This window comes from Arachis ipaensis, chromosome B9 (genome assembly GCF_059453495.1).
Source record: "Arachis ipaensis isolate K30076 ecotype BB chromosome B9, ASM5945349v1, whole genome shotgun sequence".
In the NCBI taxonomy this organism is placed as follows: Eukaryota; Viridiplantae; Streptophyta; class Magnoliopsida; order Fabales; family Fabaceae; genus Arachis; species Arachis ipaensis.
The window spans coordinates 86,012,361-86,019,168 of NC_142444.1; the positions used below are offsets into that span (position 1 = coordinate 86,012,361).

General features: G+C 42.0%; 1 non-coding gene across 1 annotated transcript; it reads right to left on the reverse strand.

Annotated features, from left to right (window-relative positions):
- Positions 1–3,591: 3,591 nt before the first annotated feature.
- LOC148545316 (small nucleolar RNA R71) lies at positions 3,592–3,695 on the reverse strand. Its single transcript, XR_015900537.1, has one exon. It is a non-coding gene; the product is annotated as a small nucleolar RNA R71 (small nucleolar RNA).
- Between the last annotated feature and the right edge of the window lie 3,113 nt (positions 3,696–6,808).

The window sequence follows — 6,808 nt, forward strand, 5'->3', positions numbered from 1 at the left end:
GTGAAGAGACATGCGCCTCAATCCCGCGAAATGCACTTTTGCAGTAGAAGCAGGCAAGTTCTTGGGTTTTATGTTCACACAAAGAGGAATTGAGGTAAATCCGGATAAATGCCAGGCCATACTCAACATGAAGAGCCCAACTTGTGTCAAAGAAGTACAACAACTCAACGGGAGGTTGGCAGCCTTGTCCAGGTTCCTAGCGGGATCAGCGATAAGATCCCTTCCTTTCTATGCCACTCTAAGGAAAGGAAAGAACTTCAAATGGACAATGGAATGCGAGCAAGCCTTCCAGGATTTCAAAAGTTTCCTGGAACGACCACCTATCCTAACTCGACCACGAAAGGAAGAACCACTCGTATTGTACCTTGCGGTAGAAAGTCGAGCAGTAGCCTTGATGCCAGGGCATCTTGGCCAGTTTCATTGACCTTTTCTTTACTGTTTTTAGGTTAGTTTCATGCATTTCTTTAGGAAATAAGCTAGTTTTGGGTAGATATTCACTTATGCCTTGATTCAAGCATACATTGTGCATTTTTACATAATTTCATGAGGATTTTGCATAAGTTTAGTGACAAATATTATGTTGCATTACTCAAGACTTGGACTAGAGCTTTGATGCACTTTGTTGCTTGATTTCAGAACCAAAAGGAAGCAAGAAAAGGGGAGGTAACTTGCAAGGTTAATGAGAAAAGTGATTGCCAATAACACTCTCAAAAAAAAGCCATCAATGCCCACGTTAGAGAGTCACGTTAACTAAGTTAACGTGAACTCTAACGTGGAGAAGAGAAGCTGAGCCAACGTTAGTGACACTTAACATTGTCACTAACGTCGGCAATTACTCATAAGTGGCCACGTTAGAAGCCACGTTAACCTAGTTAACGTGGCCTCTAATGTTAAGGGGGGAAGAGAAGCCAACGTTAGTGACACTCAACATTGTCACTAACGTTGGCCTATGGTGCCAAGTACCACGTTAACTCCCACGTTAACTTGGTTAACGTGGGAACTAACGTAAGGGATGAAGAGTTGTCGACAACGTTAGTGACACTCAACATTGTCACTAACATTGGAGCCACCACACAACCCCCAAGAGTCACGTTAACTTCCACGTTAACTTGGTTAACGTGGAAGCTAACGATGAGGAATGAAGGATGAGCCAACGTTAGTGACACTCAACATTGTCACTAACGTTGGGATGGCTAAGGATGGCCACGTTAGAAGCCACGTTAACTTAGTTAACGTGGACTCTAACGTGAGACCTAGGGGCACATTGGAACGTTAGTGACAATGTTGAATGTCACTAACGTTCTCGAAGGATGGCAAGGGCCACGTTAGAAGCCACGTTAACCTAGTTAACGTGGGCTTTAACGTGAATCAAGAAGGGGCACACTGGAACGTTAGTGACAATGTTGAGTGTCAGTAACGTTCTCGAAGGTTAACAAGGCAACGTTAAAAGCCACGTTAACCTAGTTAACGTGGGTTTTAACGTGAGGCAAAGGGGTGCATTGGAACGTTAGTAACAATGTCAAGTGTCACTAACGTTCTCAAACTTATATTCTCACTAAATATTAACACCCCTAACGTCCTGAACTAAAGTCTCCGCCCACTTCGCACTTTCTCTCTGCAAGTAAAGCCAAGCCCAAATAAAGAAAGGAACTGCTTCAAACTCAAGATCCAAAGGCCCAAGACTTGAAGAATCACACTAGAAGTTGAGTAGAGTAGTATATATAGGAGTAGCTTTGAATTGTAAAAGAAGTTCTGGAGGCTAGGAAAAAGAGAACTACTCTCTGTATTTTACTTTCTTTGCAATTTCTAGTTTTAGGATGTATTTTCCATCTTTATTTTCATTTTCAAGAGCTATGAACAACTAAACCCTTTTCATTGGGTTAGGAGCTCTGTTGTAATTTGATGGATCAATACTAATTTTCATTATTCTTCTTCTATCTTTCCTCTTGATTTTACTTGAAAGCTTTCGATCTTCATCCAATTGAGTAGTTATCTTGGAAGAGAAGCTATTCAAACTTGGATCTCTTTTGAACCTTGAAAGAGGAATGAAGAGATCAAGCTAGAAATGCTTTCTCATGCTGGACCAAATTGGGTTTGGATGGGTATGTGACTATAACCCTCTCAATACTTGATTTGGGAAATGCTTGTGGTATGATGAGTGACCACACTTCATCTCTTCTCATGAGCAATTGACCAAGGAATTGGCTATTGATCAAGATTTGAGAGATTGAATTGCAAGAAATTGTAATTCAATCACTTAAGATTGCCAAGGAGATCAATGAGTGCATTGATTGAGGAAGAGATGAAAATGAACTTGATCCGGAGAATTGCAACATCTCCTAAGCCCAATGAACTCCCAATCTCTGATCTTACCCATTCTCTTTAATTTCTGCCATTTACTGTTATGAGCAAATCCCCCATTCCCATTTACAATTCTGCAATTTATTTTCAGTTATTTACTTCCAGTCCTTTAATTCTAGCATTTACTTTTCTGTTATTTACATTCCCGCCATTTTATTTTCTGCAACTCTCAACCCAAATTCTGGATTCACTCAACTAGAACATTCTTCTAATTAAAGTTGCTTGATCAATCAATCCCTGTGGGATTCGACCTCACTCTATTGTGAGTTTTTACTTGACGACAAATTCAGTACACTTGCCGAAGGGAGATTTGTTAAGAGACAAGTTTTTCGTGCATCAAGTTTATGGCGCCGTTGCCGGGGATTGATTGTACATCAACAATGATTAAATTGGAAGATCACTAGATTGAGCATTTTTATTTTGTGAATTTCATTTTTCTATTGAGTGATTTACTTTTTGTTTTAGTTAAACTTCTTCCCTTCCTCCTCTACTCTTTTGTTTTTCTTTGTTATTTTCAATTCTGTTTGCTAACCCACTAACTGTTTGATATATTGTATCACCCACAACTAACAGCAATTCTGACACAAATACTGTCTGCACCTATTTTCTTTGCTTGTACTTGTTGGTTGTATGACAGGGAGAAGAAGCGGGGCTTCAACTTCCTTTGATTCTGAACCTGAGAGAACCTTCCTTAGACTAAGGAGGGAGGCAAAAGAAAAACGTGTAGTTGGTGCTGAAGAAGAGGAGGAACACTTTGAGGAATACTTTGAACCTAACATGGAAGAAAACATGGAAAATCATCATGAAGAAGAGACTCACAACCATGGCAGAGGAGGTGGAGCAAATCATGCTGGGGAGGATAGAAGAGTTTTGGGCTCTTACATCAATCCAAACCCAGGCAATTGTGGAAGTAGCATCCAAAAGCCAACAATCCATGCCAACAACTTTGAACTTAAACCACAGCTCATCACCCTTGTTCAGAACAACTGTTCGTTTGGAGGAGGTGTTCAAGAAGACCCCAATCAACATTTGACCACCTTCCTGAGAATATGTGACACAGTAAAATCTAATGGTGTTCATCCTGACGCCTATAGACTGCTCTTATTTCCCTTCTCACTCAGGGGCAAGGCAGCCAAGTGGCTGAAATCCTTCCCAAGGGAGAGCTTGACAACTTGGGAGGATGTGGTAAACAAATTCTTAGAAAGATTCTACCCTCCTCAACGAATCAATAGGCTGAGAGCTGAGGTTCAAACTTTCAGGCAACAAGATGGTGAGACTCTGTATAAAGAATGGGAGAGGTTCAAGGACTTAACAAGGAGGTGTCCACCTGACATGTTCAACGAATGGGTCCAGCTGCACATTTTCTATGAAGGGCTCTCTTATGAGTCAAAGAAGGCCGTAGACCATTCATCTGGAGGATCCTTGAACAAGAAGAAGACCATTAAGGAAGCCATAGATGTTTTTGAAACAGTAGCAGAGAACGACTACTTCTATGCTTCCGAAAGAGGGAACACAAGAGGAGTAATGGAGCTAAACAATGTAGATGCTCTGTTGGCCCAAAACAAGCTCATTACCCAGCAGCTGGCTGACCTCACCAAGAAGATGGAGATGAACCAAGTAACAGCAATCTCCACTTCATCAACAATCCAAGAAGGAGTGAATGAAGAAGCAGAGGGGAGTCAGGAGCAAGCCAACTACATTGGGAGTTTACCAAGGAAAAACTATGATCCATACTCCAAGACTTACAACCCTGGATGGAGAAACCACCCAAACTTTGGGTGGAGAAGTGAGCAAGGTCAAAAGCAAGTCACACAGAGGACGTCTCAACACCCCCACAACAACACTTCTTCATATGATTATCAAAATCAAAATAGCACATCTGCTCCGAATCACCCATCAATTGATGACAAGCTCTCTAAGATCGAAACCTTCATTGAAGGAATATGCAGAGACATTCAAGACAGTAAAGCATTCAGAGAGGAAGTGCAGTCAAACATGCAGAATCAAAATGCTGCCATCACAAAACTGGAGACACAAATCAGCTATCTGTTTAAGCAGCTTCCTAACCACAATTTTTGCTATGATGCCCATTCAAGCAAAAGGGAGGAGTGTCAAGCTATCACACTTAGGAGTGGGAAGGAACTGAAGGAACAGCCCCAAAAACCACAAGAAGAAGGCTCAAATGAAAAGGAAGAAGAGCAAGATGGAATGCAACCCCCCACGCCAAGTCTGCAGAAAGAAAAAAAGATACCTCAACTAAACGTCTCAAGAGCTCCATACCCCCAGCTATTGAAGAAAAAGAAAGATGACAACCAGTTCTTGAGATTTTTGGAAATCTTCAAGAAGCTACAAATCAACATACCATTTACTGAAGCCATAGAACAAATGCCACTTTATGCCAAGTTTTTGAAGGAGCTAATGACTAAGAAGAGAAGCTGGAAGAACAATGAGACTGTAATACTAACTGAAGAGTGCAGTGCTATCATTCAGCATAAACTACCTCAGAAACTGAAGGATCCTGGGAGTTTTCAGATCCCTTGCATTATAGGAGAAATCACAGTAGAAAAGGCTCTTTGTGACTTAGGGGCTAGCATCAACTTGATGTCAATAGCTATGATGAGAAAGATGAAAATTGAGGAGGCTAAACCAACAAAAATAGCTCTACAACTGGTAGACCGGTTGTTCAAATTCCCTCATGGGATAGTAGAGGATTTGCTAGTAAAAGTAGGAGATTTCATATTCCCAGCAGATTTTGTGGTGCTGGACATGCAGGAAGACGCCACGACCTCCATCATCTTGGGAAGGCCATTCTTGGCCACTGCTGGAGCTGTCATTGATGTTCAGAAGGGTGACCTCACCCTGAGATTACACAATGAAAAGATGACATTCAATGTGTTCAAGGCCATGAGTTATCCACCGGAACAATTGGGGGAATGCATGAGGTTAGATGCACTTGAAGATGAAGTGCAGGAGAATTTTGAAGAAGATAAACCTGAAGAGAATGAGAGATGGGTGGAGGAAGAATCTGAATCAAGTGAAGAGGTAGCTACAGTAGAAATACATATACCAGATGCACCAAAGGAAAGGAACGAAAAATCAGAAGCACCCAAACCTGAACTCAAAGCATTGCCACACACTCTCAAATATTCATATCTAGGAGAAAATGAAAACTACCCAGTGATCATAAATTCATCCCTCAGTCAAGATCAAGAGGATGAGCTACTCAAGGTGCTGCGGGAGCATAAGGATGCCATTGGATGGACCCTTGCTGACTTGAAGGGAATCAGTTCAGCCATATGCATGCATAAAATACTATTGGAAGATGATGCCAAGCCATCCATTCAATCCCAAAGAAGGTTGAACCCAATCATGAAGGAAGTGGTACAGAAAGAGGTTATGAAGCTTTGGCAAGGAGGGGTCATATACCCAATTTCGGACAGCCCTTGGGTTAGCCCCATACATGTTGTGCCAAAGAAGGGAGGGATCACTGTGGTTACCAATGAGAAGAACGAGCTCATACCTACAAGGACCGTCACAGGATGAAACAAGGTGGCAGATCACCTATCCAGAATCCCTCATGATCAAGGTGGAGAAAATGATACAAATGTGAACGAGCTCTTCCCTGATGAGCAGTTGATGATAGTTCACAAAGCACCATGGTTCGCAGATATTGCAAATTTCAAGGCAACTGGGGCATTACCCCCAGGGATCAATAAACATCAAAAGAGGAAGCTCATGAATGATGCAAAATAATTTGTCTGGGACGAGCCATATCTCTTCAAGAAATGTTCAGATGGAATTCTTAGAAGATGTGTTTCAGAAGAGGAAGGGAGAGAAGTCCTGTGGAACTGCCACGGTTCATGCTATGGCGGGCACTTTGGAGGGGACAGAACTGCAGCAAAGGTGTTACAAAGTGGATTCTTTTGGCCCACCCTTTTCAAGGATGCCAAGGAACTAGTAAAAAGCTGCAATGAATGCCAAAGATCTGGAAACCTGCCCAAAAGAAACGCCATGCCACAAAATTTCATCTTGGAACTGGAACTGTTTGATGTGTGGGGAATTGATTTCATGGGACCATTCCCAACCTCATATGAAAACAAGTACATCCTGGTAGCAGTGGATTATGTTTCCAAGTGGGTAGAGGCTATTGCAACCCCAACTAATGATAACAAGGTAGTCATGAACTTCCTCAGGAAGAATATCTTTAGCCGGTTTGGAGTCCCAAGAGCCCTCATCAGTGATGGAGGGAGCCACTTTTGTAACAAACCACTAGAAGCTCTCCTCTTAAGATATGGGGTAAAACACAAAGTAGCCACACCTTACCATCCTCAAACAAGTGGGCAAACTGAGATATCCAATAGAGAGCTGAAGAGGATCCTGGAAAAGACTGTGGGCGCATCTAGAAAGGATTGGTCGAAGAAGTTGGATAATGCTCTTTGGGCATACA